General features: G+C 33.9%; 1 long non-coding RNA gene across 2 annotated transcripts; it reads left to right on the top strand.

Moving 5' to 3' along the window:
- The first annotated feature begins 4,295 nt into the window (after positions 1–4,295).
- On the top strand, positions 4,296–5,519 carry LOC142622033 (uncharacterized). Of its 2 annotated transcripts, none has more exons than XR_012841856.1 (2): positions 4,296–4,469; positions 4,720–5,519. It is a non-coding gene; the product is annotated as an uncharacterized LOC142622033 (long non-coding RNA). The 2 variants fall into 2 exon arrangements; XR_012841857.1 differs by having other exon boundaries at positions 4,296–4,454.
- Positions 5,520–12,397: the final 6,878 nt, after the last annotated feature.

Below are 12,397 nucleotides of genomic sequence, written 5' to 3' on the forward strand. Positions count from 1 at the left end.
CATGTGGGTGATGGAGACGTCGAGCGTCTTCTTCTGAGAACCCGATCATCGGGTTGTCGTTGCACGCCATCTTTGGGACCAAACCTGTCAGCTGGACGCTCTGAACCAATCAAAGGTAAGTTTAGAGAGCATTGCCCCCAAAGTCCAAGAGTGCTTCCGTCCAAGATTTATGTTGGTAATTTTTATTATTTTTGTGGCTACAAAGAAGGTTTCTGTTAACTCATATACATCAATGTTATCTCAAGTTTGTATCATTAATTAAAAACTTACTTATAAAATATTTTATTCATTTAGTTAAACCAAAAATAAAAATAAAATCTTTCTTTTTTCCTTGAAACCTTATCTAGAGGCCAATCCATCCTCCTCACTACAACCCCAAAAAAAAAAAAAAAAAAAAAAAAACATAAAACATGAAAGCCAAGTGACAACATTAATTAACTCTAGTTTCATAAAGCTTTTTGCTAGAAACAATTTCTAAGCCCCAGCTTTCCTATACTTTCCTACAATTTCTATTAAAAAAAATGAACAAAGTTCATTCACAAAATTAGTTGTAACCTTATTCAATAAAATAAACATTACTACTTGTTTTAAAAATCTAATTGTTGAATTGCATGTTCTTTACGCTCTTAATACACATGTCAAATTTTGTGTCAATCGGATATTTTTTATTATATAATTTAAAAACTTATGTTTTATGCATAATTTTAAATTACAAAAACTTGTAATTTAAACAATTTATTCATAACATAACTATTGATTTTTAACTTTCCAAACATTTTGCAAGCATAGAGGATATAAGAAAAGAAGATGTAATCCAATGGTAAATTTATTAAAAATTCATCTCCAATAAAAAGATATTGAGTAAGGTTGTAACCTAATTCTACAATTAATTTTGTAGCTAAACTTAAATAAATAAAAAATATGATATAATTCAAATGAAATAGCAAATCAACAAGTTCCCAAACTATTCTCCTCTTTATCAAAAATCAAAGACTCGTGTAAACAAGTTCTCAAACTCCTCTCTCCTCTTTTGGCAACACCTTCATCAACTTCTTTGTCAACAGTGGCCTCTTCTTTCCCCCTAATTATGAAAAAAACTCGTAAATCTAACATCCCTTTAAATTACAAAAATAGCCCTAGAGATTTTGCAGACCATGTACCCTTTCCCTCTAGGTCTTCTCATTGAAATTCACAATTCCAAGACAAGCTTGGGAATGTTGGGGAGACATCTTGGTTGGTTTTATGTACCAAAACATGTTCAAAAAACTTGGTTTTTTTTTTTTTTCCAAATCTCAACCAATCAAGATTTTACTTCTATCAATCGATCTCATAAACTCGACAGATCAACCTGCAATTGAACACATGCCATTTTAAACTGAAACTGTGACTCTAAGAGTCTGTTTGAATAGAACTTATTGCTAAAAATTGAAAACTGAAAATACTGTAGCAAAATAATTTTAAAATGTGTGAATAGTACCGCGGGACCCATTTTTAATGAAAAAGTTGCTGAAAAGTGAAATTTGTGGGTCCGTGAACAGTGCACGGATGCACTGTTCACAGAAGACTGGGTCAAAAACTGCGGCTGGAAAAAAAAAAAAAAACTGAAAACGCTGAAACGCAAAACGCAGTTTCAGTGGAATCCAAACGCCCTTTAAGTCATGACTTTAGTTTTTAAAAGTTTTACACACAAATGTCGTGGATTCGATCGATTAAATTGGAATCGAGTTGTCTTCTGGTCAAGCTTGGAGTTGAGAGTCCTTAAACAAAATCCAACTCACCTTCTTAACATTATATTCAACGACATTCTCTTAATGATTCATATAGAAACTCTTAGGATTCACACAAAATTTTAATTTAAAATTTTCTCCACGTTCAAACATTATATATGACGACCTACCTTGTATATATCTATTGTCAATACCCTCTTGTCAGGAATGGTGGACCACCTGTGACTATGATGTGCAAAGAATTAAGGAGAGAAAAGCAACAAAGAGTTCCCCTTCCCTTCTTCATTCTCGCGGAGAAGAAAGGGACGATTATGAGTCCGTTTGGATAGAACTTATTTTGTTGAAACTAAAAACTGAAAACTGAAAACACTGTAGCAAAATAATTTTTAAATGTGTGAATAGTACTGTGGGACCCATTTTTAATGAAAAAATTGCTGAAAAGTGAAATTTGTGGGACCCATGAACAGTGCATTTGTGCACTGTTCATGGCTGAATAGTCAAATCTTGCGACTGGGCTTAAAAAAAAAAAAAAAAAAAAGGAAGCAAAACGCGGACGTGGGACGCAGACGTGGGATCCAAACGCCCTCTATGTGACTCAGTGTGTGATGAATATGTGAAATCTATGCGTACACTATGTGTGGGGGTTATTAGTGATTCACTTAGTTTTAGGAATCGCTACCAATCATTGAAATTTTTTAAGTGTGATTGGTCACCATTTCTATTAGCTTTTTATTAAATTAGAACTTTGTTAAGGGAAATCTTGTATCATATATCAATTGTTTCTGACTAAGCAATGAATCAATAAATTTACTTTCATTCAAGGTTACACATTTTAAATTGACCAAGTTTATTTATTCTAATAGTTAAAATGTGTCTCATTATAATTTGAAACAATCCATACTTTGTTCTATAACATTTTTTTTTAACCAAGAACACAACTTTTTAAATAGTAATATTCGAATGTAATTTTAACTATATATATTCACTTTTAATTAACAAATAGTAGGACAATTTGAACTTCATATACGTTAAATGACTTCTTTATGACAAATTTTTAACTCAGATTTTCTTTCAAAACCTTTAAAATTGGTGCTTAAATCTAATGTATTCAGACCGACTAATTATTCATACTATCAAAAAGTGTACTCAACACGCAAAATATTTTTTAAATGAATATTTTAAAGAATGAATAATCAATTGGTCAGAATATATTAAATATTAGCACCCATTTTAAAGGATCTATGAAGAGTCAAATGTTAACATAAAAAATATTGTGAAACCTTGTGACCTCTAGCCAAATAAACATTACTTATAGTGAAAGACATTCAACTAAAAATTGCCAATACATTAAAAAATCACAATGCTTAAATAACTCGATTACTTAACAAAATCACCATTATTCTTAAAACTTTTTTTTTATCATTCTATTATATATAAGGCATAAGAGTCCAAATTCTAATTATTGCTCTAAAATTTCCTTCAAAATAGCAAAAATTTGAATTTGAAAAAATTTGATGGCTAGGAATAAATTTATTAGCAAATTTATGGCAATGATAAATTTGATTATCCTTATTCTTGTTGAAGTGCAAGCTAATGACCTTATTCCTACCTCTTTCCATTCCTCGATAATGTTCAAGAACTATTGTATTATTGCCTTGAATCAAACATTAAAAGATGTTCAAGCACTATAAAAAAAAACAACGTGTCCGTCATGCAATATGTGTTACTAGAAGTTATCGAAGCTGCCTTCTTAAACACATGGAGAATACAATAGATGACCCAGGGCCAGTATATAAGAAAGCTTTTGAAGGCTATGAGTACCATGTCCAAAAACACAAGCATGCCCTTAAACGTGGAGATTGTTTACATGCATGGTTTAAATGGAATATCAAAAAGAATTGAGACATCATTGTACACAAAATTCAAGAGATAACTCCAATTTCAGATTTGGTAAACATTTCTCTCTTTCTGTCCAACCCTCTATGTATAAGAATGTAAACAAGCACAAGATATACTACTATGACTAACCAAGATGCTTTAGTTGGTCCAATCACTCATATTAAACCTATTCTAAAGATGGGTGTAAAATTGCACCATTAGCCTTAGGGTTTAATGTGTGGGAAAGGATTTTCCACTTGTTTTTATGAGAAAAGTATTCTTGCTTTGAAAAAAGGTTTTTAGAAATTATAATTTTTTACAAACTACATGAGGAAAAAGCTTGATTTTATTCTTGCTTTGAAGACAGGTTTCTTTTCACTTAATTTGGCCTTTTAAATTTACTAAATTATTGGACTTTTTGATTTGATTGTGAATATTTTGTAATACTTTGTGTATAAAATATGTTGCTTCTAATTTTTTGGATGATTCTCAGTTGGTTTGCATAATTTTGCAAAAACTAAATCCTTGAATAATAAAAAATAAAATGTGTTTGTTATGAGTGTGGAATTGATTGGATTGGACTAGACTGCGATGCATGAATGTGTGTTTTGTCGATATATGCTAAGTCACACATTAAATGCTTGATAGATAAATATTCTGCTATTTAAGTGATTATATCTAGCCTTAATTGTAATAACATTAGTTCTTTAGGGGTATGGTGGAGAAGTGGCTTGCACTTTTGCAGGGATGTGATAAATGGCATCAAAGCCTACCAACTACTTTCGTGTACATGGATCAGGGTACCGTAGCAGTGGTATAGTTGCTATTTTACAAACCAAAACCTCAAAAGTATGCTCCATTCGGGTATGAGTTTCCATAATATTTTACAACATGTGAACGGTTGGTTCTTATGTATATAACCAACTGTTTACTTGGATGTAAAAAAAAAAAAAAAATTTTTTAATTGAAAATATTTGATATTCTCTCTCTTCATTCACGTACAACACTTTTCTCCCTCTTTCTCCCAAGCCGCTCAATCAGTCTCTACCCCTCTGCCTTTTTTTTTTTTTTTTTTTTTTTCTATTCACTCTTCACCCTGTTGCTCTCTCCCCAGGCTGAAGATGGCCATCTCACCTCTCTCTCCCATCTCGGCTGTCTCACTTGGTGGCGAAGCTTGAAGGCAACGGTAGAGCTTGAAGATGACGGCAGCGATGGTAGAGCTTGAAGGCGACCACAACGATGGCAGATCTTGAAGGCGATGGCAGGCATGGTAGAGTTTGAAGGTGACATTTTGCTCGCTTGGGCTTGTTGCTGTGGGTCGTGGCTTTTGATTGCTTGCCATGAGTTGTGGCTTTTGATCGTTGGAGTTTGTCGCCGTGGGTTGAATCAGTTTTGAAGCTTGGATTTGAACGGGTTGTGGGTCTGAATAGGTTGTGGTTCTTGGGTTGTTTTCAAAGTCTCGGTGGTGGGTATAAATTTCAGTGGTTGTGGGTTACTGTTGGTGGTTGTAGGTGATGGGTATTTGGCTATGATTTGTTCTATGGGTTGGGATTTGGTTGGGTTTGGATTTGGGATTTCAGTTTGGTGTTACAATGGTGGGTTTAGGGGGTTTGTTTTGATGATGTTTTAGAGGTGGTAGTGGTGTTGTTGTTGTTTGCTTGGTTTGGTGTTTTTGGGTGGTTGGTTCGGTGATGCTGATGTGAGTTTGGATGTTGAGGAGAGATAGAGATGAATAGATGAGAGAGAAATCAATAAATTTTTATATTATTTTTTTTGTAGTTTATATTATTTTATTAGATTGTAAGTAAAAATAAGAATTGAGATGTAGGGTGAGTTGTAAAATGAGATGGTAAAATAAATAAAGTAAGTTTTGAGAATGTAAAATAAACATTATTTTACATCCTTGGATGCTAATGCTCTTTGGGATTTAAGATATGGAGCTTGTGTGGACTTGATTGCAATGTATGACTGTGTATTATGCAAACCAATACTATGTACCACATCCGTGTTTATTAGGTAAATCTCGGTTATATATATATGTGATTATGTGGATCCCAAATTATAAGTTGACTAGCCTTTTTGAGGTGTAGTGTAGATGTGGTTAGCAATTTTCTCAATTTATGAAAAATAGTATTAGAGCCAATCTAGTAATGCCATGTTACTCAGGAGTACTACAATATAATTTCAATTGGAATGGTGATGTCAAGAATTTAGGTGGGAAAGCTTGTGAGATCCCGAATTTTGGATTGTATAGGATTCAATTCAATGAATGTATTATTTAGGTTTCTAGTAAGTCCAGTATCAAGCAATTACTAGTTATATTTAGACTATATAAGTGATTACGAGGAGACAAAATTATAACTTGACTAGTCCATTTTGGGTGTAGGGGTGTGCAGCCAACCCACCAACCCGCCAAAACCGACCCAACCCGCTTGGTTGGGTCAGTTTTTAGGCCTTGGTGAGTTGGGTTAGGTCACAAAAATGTTTTTGATAGCAGGTTGGGTTGGATTTGGGTCATAAAATTTCAAACTCACCAAACCCAACCTGACCCACCCATATATTTAATATATATATATATATATTAAATATATTATATAATTAATAAATTTTTTAAAATAACTAGCTCTTCCTATCCTATATAAAAGCCAATTAGTTCATACAAACCTTGGTAAATTACTATTGCTGTTTAGTCATTAGTGTTGTTTGCCTTGAAGGAGTTACATTGATACTAATCTTTGGATTTTATTTAAATATATTTATATTTATATTTTTTCTACTCAATTTAATAATAATAATAATAATAAAATTTTTCCAACCTATGGGTTCAACCCGACCCATGTGGGTTGGGTTGGGTTGGACTTATGTGATGGGTTGAGTTGGGTTGAATTTTTTTTGACCTACCATGGTGGGTTGGGTCAAAAAATCCCTTCAACCCGACCCAACTCGACTCATACACACCCCTAGGTGTAGCACATAATTGGCTAGAGATTTTGACTTATATATAACAAAACCAAAAAGGTAAAAATAATTGATAAAACTATACGTCAACATCTATGTTCACTTAGAGTTACATCAAGCAAGATAGAACAAACCTAGGAGATAGCACTTCTCTTAGGATTGAGTGGACTCATCCTAAGAACATTGTAAAAATAGCCAAAGGTATTTTATTAATAAATAAAAAATAGAATGCTTTTATAAACAATTAGAACTTAACCTTAATTCTACTTTACTTAAGAAAAACAATTATTGAATTACAAAAATAACATTGAATTTAGGAAGCTAAGTTTATACTAATAGCCTAATTAACAAATAAGAACTAAAATAGAATGTAATTGACAAATAAAAATACAATTGACTCCTAAAATTAAATAAAATAAAATTTCCTATGCTCCCGCATCAGACTTTCAATTCATCACAAATGATAATAATGACATTTGGCTCAGGGGTACTACAAGTCTACAATGTAAAATGCGCCCTGACGAAGAAGCTAGAGATATAAGTGAGGGAGATTGTAATACCTCAAATTATCAAGATTAGTCATGGATTTCATTTGAGTGCAGGTAGTGTGGGCTTGTGCTAAGTCCTACATTGAATATGTACTAGGTCAATCTTGGCCATATAAACCATTATGAGGAGTCATAATTATAACTTTTTTTTTTAGAAGAGTCATAATTATAACTTGACTAGTCATTGAAGTGTAACGAATGTACGTAGTGCTTTGCAAGGGTTGTAACATTGACAGACAGTTGAGGAATGATATTAGTGTTCCATTGCAATTATTGTGCACGAGTTGTTCCAACCCAACTTGAAAACATGGCCTTAGGACAGATTTGACATATTATACACACCATTACATAATGAGTGTAAGGTTGAATTTATTCAACCATTTGTTGGCCTCATTCTATGCCAAATTTTCTTGTATTTCAGCAATTAGATACCATGTATTTACGTGGGAATCATGTAAGGGTTGTGTGTGAGAGAGTAACGAATTCAAGTGTGTGTGCAATCAAGAGGATTCTCGCGATTGGATTTCTCAAGTGACTTGCGACTGGTGACTCGCCAGAATTGCCACACGTGTGAAGCATGCAAGAAGTTGAAGGGTCATGACAACTGGAGCACCACAGGAAAAAAAGTACAAGTCTGGCTAATCAGTTATTTGGCAATTGGAACTTGCAACTTGTCACAGTCGCAAGTGAGTCGCCAGAGAGTCGCCAGAACCCCCTGTTTTGCAAAAAAATAACTTTTTACATTCCCTCACATACCCTACTATAAATACCCTTATATCCACGAAATGTAGAAAGCTTTTAGAGAGAAACCCTAGAGAACAACAAGATTGATTCATTCACAATCTTATACCTTTGATTCTCAAATTCCTCTACTCTCACCCTCTCTATTGACATCAAGGTGGTCGATACGGTACCGATACATATACCGGTATCGAAATATCAACGTTTCGTACCGGTTTAAAGATCAGCTGTACCGGCCATATCGGCTGATTTCGGACAATACCAGTCGGTACATAAAAAAAGTTTTTTTTTTTAGTTTTGTAATTTTTGAATTTTTGTAAGAACAGAATGATAACTTACTTGCATTAACTTATTAGTATTATTTATTTTCTTAGTATGCAATGAACAATTAAACTTTTTATTTTTTATATTATGTTTTTTTTTTTTTTTCCTTTTAATTGATGCTAAAGTCTAAAATCATGAATAATCTGTTCTGAATTGAGGTAATGTTTTATGATAAACTTTTATATTTATTATAATACACACACACACACACACACACACACACACACACACACACACACACATATATATATATATATATATAAAATAACGGTAAACCCGAAACGGTACACTGGTATTGACCAGTACTGAAATATATCGTTTCAGTGGTCAAACCAGTGAAGCAGATACCGTACCGTACCGTACCGTACCGGCTAGTAAATACCGTACTAGCATATGTACTGGTATAGGTACCCTGCTGTTTCGTACCGGAAAATATACCGATTGTACCGAATGCGTACCGGCGAAATCCAGCCATACCGGACTCGTACCGGGCCAAAACACTCCAAGCCACTTTTTTTTTTTTTTTTTTTGTAATTTTGACAAATTTTCAAGGGCAATATGGTAATTCTGCTAAACCTAATTCTAACCCTAAGTCCCAGCCGCATAGTCCTCTTTCTTTCTTTCTCTCATGCTTTCTCTTAGCTGCTTTGTGTCTCTCATCTCTCGATTTCTCTGTCTCTCACTCTGCTCTGTCTCGGCTTCTCACTCTGCTATGTCTCGGCTTCTCATTCTCTATCTCAGGTCTCGGCTTCTTACTCTTAAGTAAAGTTTTGTCTTAATCAAATTTGAAAATCGTTGCCATTGTATGATATAAGTTTTGCATATGGTTTTAGAAATTGACATTTTTATACGAGTATCTTGCAATTGTTCCATCATGTCATTCTTCAGAATTTCTTGATGCAAAACATAGAATTTATTTATTTTCTTTTTTAGCTTTGTTGCTTTTTTTTTTAGTTTCTATACTCTGAAATTTATTTTTGTGTGTGTGTTTTTTTTAATTAATTTTGGTTTACTTTCATTTGTTATAAGAGGGGTTGTTTCTTTCCTTGGAGAGACAATTTTACAGGTTCATTACGAAATGCAATTTCAGCATTATGTTTATTTAATTCCACTAAAGAAAAATGAGACCAATTTATACTTATCGTGCATCTATAACTTTTCTCTAATGATGAATTGCCTTGGCAAAGTTGTTCCTTTGTGTTGTAATTCCTATGCTTCTTGGGGCAGAAGAATAGTGGATAATTTTGTAAACATGGTTCTAGAGATTTTGTGTGTGTGTGTGTGTGTGTGTGTGTGTGTGTGTGTATAATATATATAAAATAGTGGTAAACTTGAAACGGTACACCGTTATTGACCGATACTCGAAATATATTGTACCGCTGGCCAAATCGCTACAGCCTCCGGTACGGTATTGATTTCCTTGGGTCAAACCGGTACAACCTCCGGTACGAGATTGACTCCCTTGATTTACATGTCCTTGAAAGGACCTTTAGCCAAATCCTTATCTCATCATACCCATATCAGTGAGAAGGTTATTTGATGTTTGGGAAGCAGTTCAGAGAGGACCAATTCATTTGGTTGATGCAATGAGCTTATTGCGGGATCTAGAAAGCTATAGAAGATACAATTAGGCTTAACCTTGTTGGAGCAAGAAGCTTGGAGGGCTTAGGTGCATCGGGTAGATTAGGCTTGAAGAGTCTATTGCTATTCATGTATCATAACTAATTTTCTAGTGGACCATTTTACCGTTTGGAGGGTCAGCGGAGAGGTTTTTCACTGAGTTCTTTAGTTTTTTTTTCGATAATACGTGTCGGTGTTATCTTGTGTTTGCATCTCTCTAACCCTTACTCTTTGCTTTTGATTACTACTGTGTTGTGATTAAATTATGGCTTAGAGTAGTTTGTTTATTTGGGTATAGCTTATATTTATCATTCTACACATACATTGTTTGAATATAAGCTTGTGTTGGTATTTTTGAAATTGAGAGTCTAAAAACATTCACTAGTGTTTTACACACTTAGTGAACTTTCATATGATTATTCAAAATGCATGCTTTGCGGTACCACAAAAATAATAAGTTTCTATATTTTCTTACTTCCATTTTATTATATAATTGACCACCTACTTGTTTAACCAGAAGCATATTATTTTATGTTCTTCTTTTTCCGCTTTACTCATTGAGTTGTGTTTATCATAATTTACAGGGACCAGATTGCGGGAATTGATGTTGACAAATAATATGCATCATTGATGTGTGTGAGGATGAGTGATTGTTTCTTTTTTTCTTTTTTCTTTTTTTGAGGGAATGAGTGATTGTTTCTCATAGCAATTAAATGCCTACTTTTATTACACTAGTACGAAACTTTGATTGATATAGTTCCGTTCTTTTATGACTAAAGTTTCAAGCCATGAGCTGAATGCTACATATGTCGTGTATTTCATTTTAAAACTTCTCTAGGTATATTGATTTGAAGTACTTTGAAGCATTTGAAAACTGATTATGATTAGTTTTGATGTTAGCAATTGGAGGGAATGGATGAGATTTTTCAAGTCATTTCTAATAAATATTGTTCAATTCAGTAGTTACAAAAACGGAGGGAGAATTTAAATTTTAAACGTCTTCATTAGAACCTAAAGAGGTATCAATTGAGCTATAAGCCCATAATACTCTTAGCTTTTAAGTCATTTTCTACATTTTCTAATGAACACTTCCTAAATGAAAAGGTTTAAAAACAATTACCAAACAAATTTTATGTTTTTTTTTTAAATATTTTTTTCCCAAACTAACCAAACGTATTTTTTTTTTGAAGAAAAAAAGTCTTTGAAGATAAAACTAGAGTAGTTATCAAATATATCCCAAATATTTTATGGAAAAGGTTTAGCTCTGAACTAATTGGAACTAGCTTTCCCCAACTAATTATATGACAATTGGAGAGACTATTTGTGGGGTCATGGATTTTGGGATTTGGCCGCGAGCATGTGGGTTTGGACGAGAAGCATGGGTGGTCCTAGTCCGAGGAGTACTATCTCCTCGGACAAAGCTAAAAATGTAAATCTAGTATAAATCCTAATGATCAAGGATGACCTTCCAAGAAGTTCTAATGATAGCAACGAGTATCATGAACGTACAAGAGGATAAGGACTCAAAAATATCTAAGGGAAAGCTGCTATCACCGCATTAATGAGGAAGTGACCTCTCGAAGATTATGGCAGCCTTACACCCAGAAGACTTTTAGAGGGGGATGATGGGACAAATATCGGCATAAACCATCAATCGTCCACATGTAGTCCACATGTAGGGTAAGGATGAAGGGGGAGATGTAATATAAATAAGGGTAGAGATCCCAGAGAGATGAGACGGAAAAAAGGAGAAGAGAAAGCACTGTAGCAACCTCAACAACTCCTGTAACCGTGGTCATCCAATATATGCTAGAACAGAGCTCCTCGGATTGTGCCGAGGACAAACTTTCTTGCACAAACCGGGTACAATTCATATTGGCTCATCATCCAAAACCATACTAATTGCTATCCACGCACTAAAGCCTAGCTCTTTGACCCACTCTCTACAAATTTATTGTACTGGGTTCACTGGGCCAAGATCCCTTACATTTTTGGGCTTGGTCTGAAAATTGTGTCCCCACACTATTCTTATATACTTTTAGTTACTCAAATTTTATAATATATCATGTGGCTTGTTTTATAAATTATCACGGACTCACAGTATAATGAATTAGAAAGAATTTGGAGCTAAACTGTATACATATTTTACCGTATTTCATGTCATCCGCATATATATACAGAAGAAAATCAGCAGATATATCTGCCTAATCTCGCACTTTATGCCTGGTAGCTTAGACTCGAAATTTCGAAAATTGTGGCTATTAGAGAAGCACAAGGTATTCGACTACAAGGGGGGCATGGTAGACTCTATACTGATGGGCTAAAAAAAATGAATAAGAGGAAGATACGTTGACCATATGATGATCAGCAATTGCCAAATGAGAATCCAAATTTCGAGAAAGACGTGTAATGAACACCATGCACAATAGGAATAGGGGATCAAAGAACCTTAAGAAATAATTCAACAATGATAATGATAATAATCCATAGTTTTCTTTTATTTGTGAAAATTAATTTGATTGGAAGGAAAGCATGCCACGTATCCCATTGACCACGTGGAAATGCAACATGCCCGCGACGTTATCCCTATCATTAATTAAT

This window comes from Castanea sativa, chromosome 1, assembly GCF_040712315.1.
Source record: "Castanea sativa cultivar Marrone di Chiusa Pesio chromosome 1, ASM4071231v1".
Classification (NCBI taxonomy): Eukaryota; Viridiplantae; Streptophyta; class Magnoliopsida; order Fagales; family Fagaceae; genus Castanea; species Castanea sativa.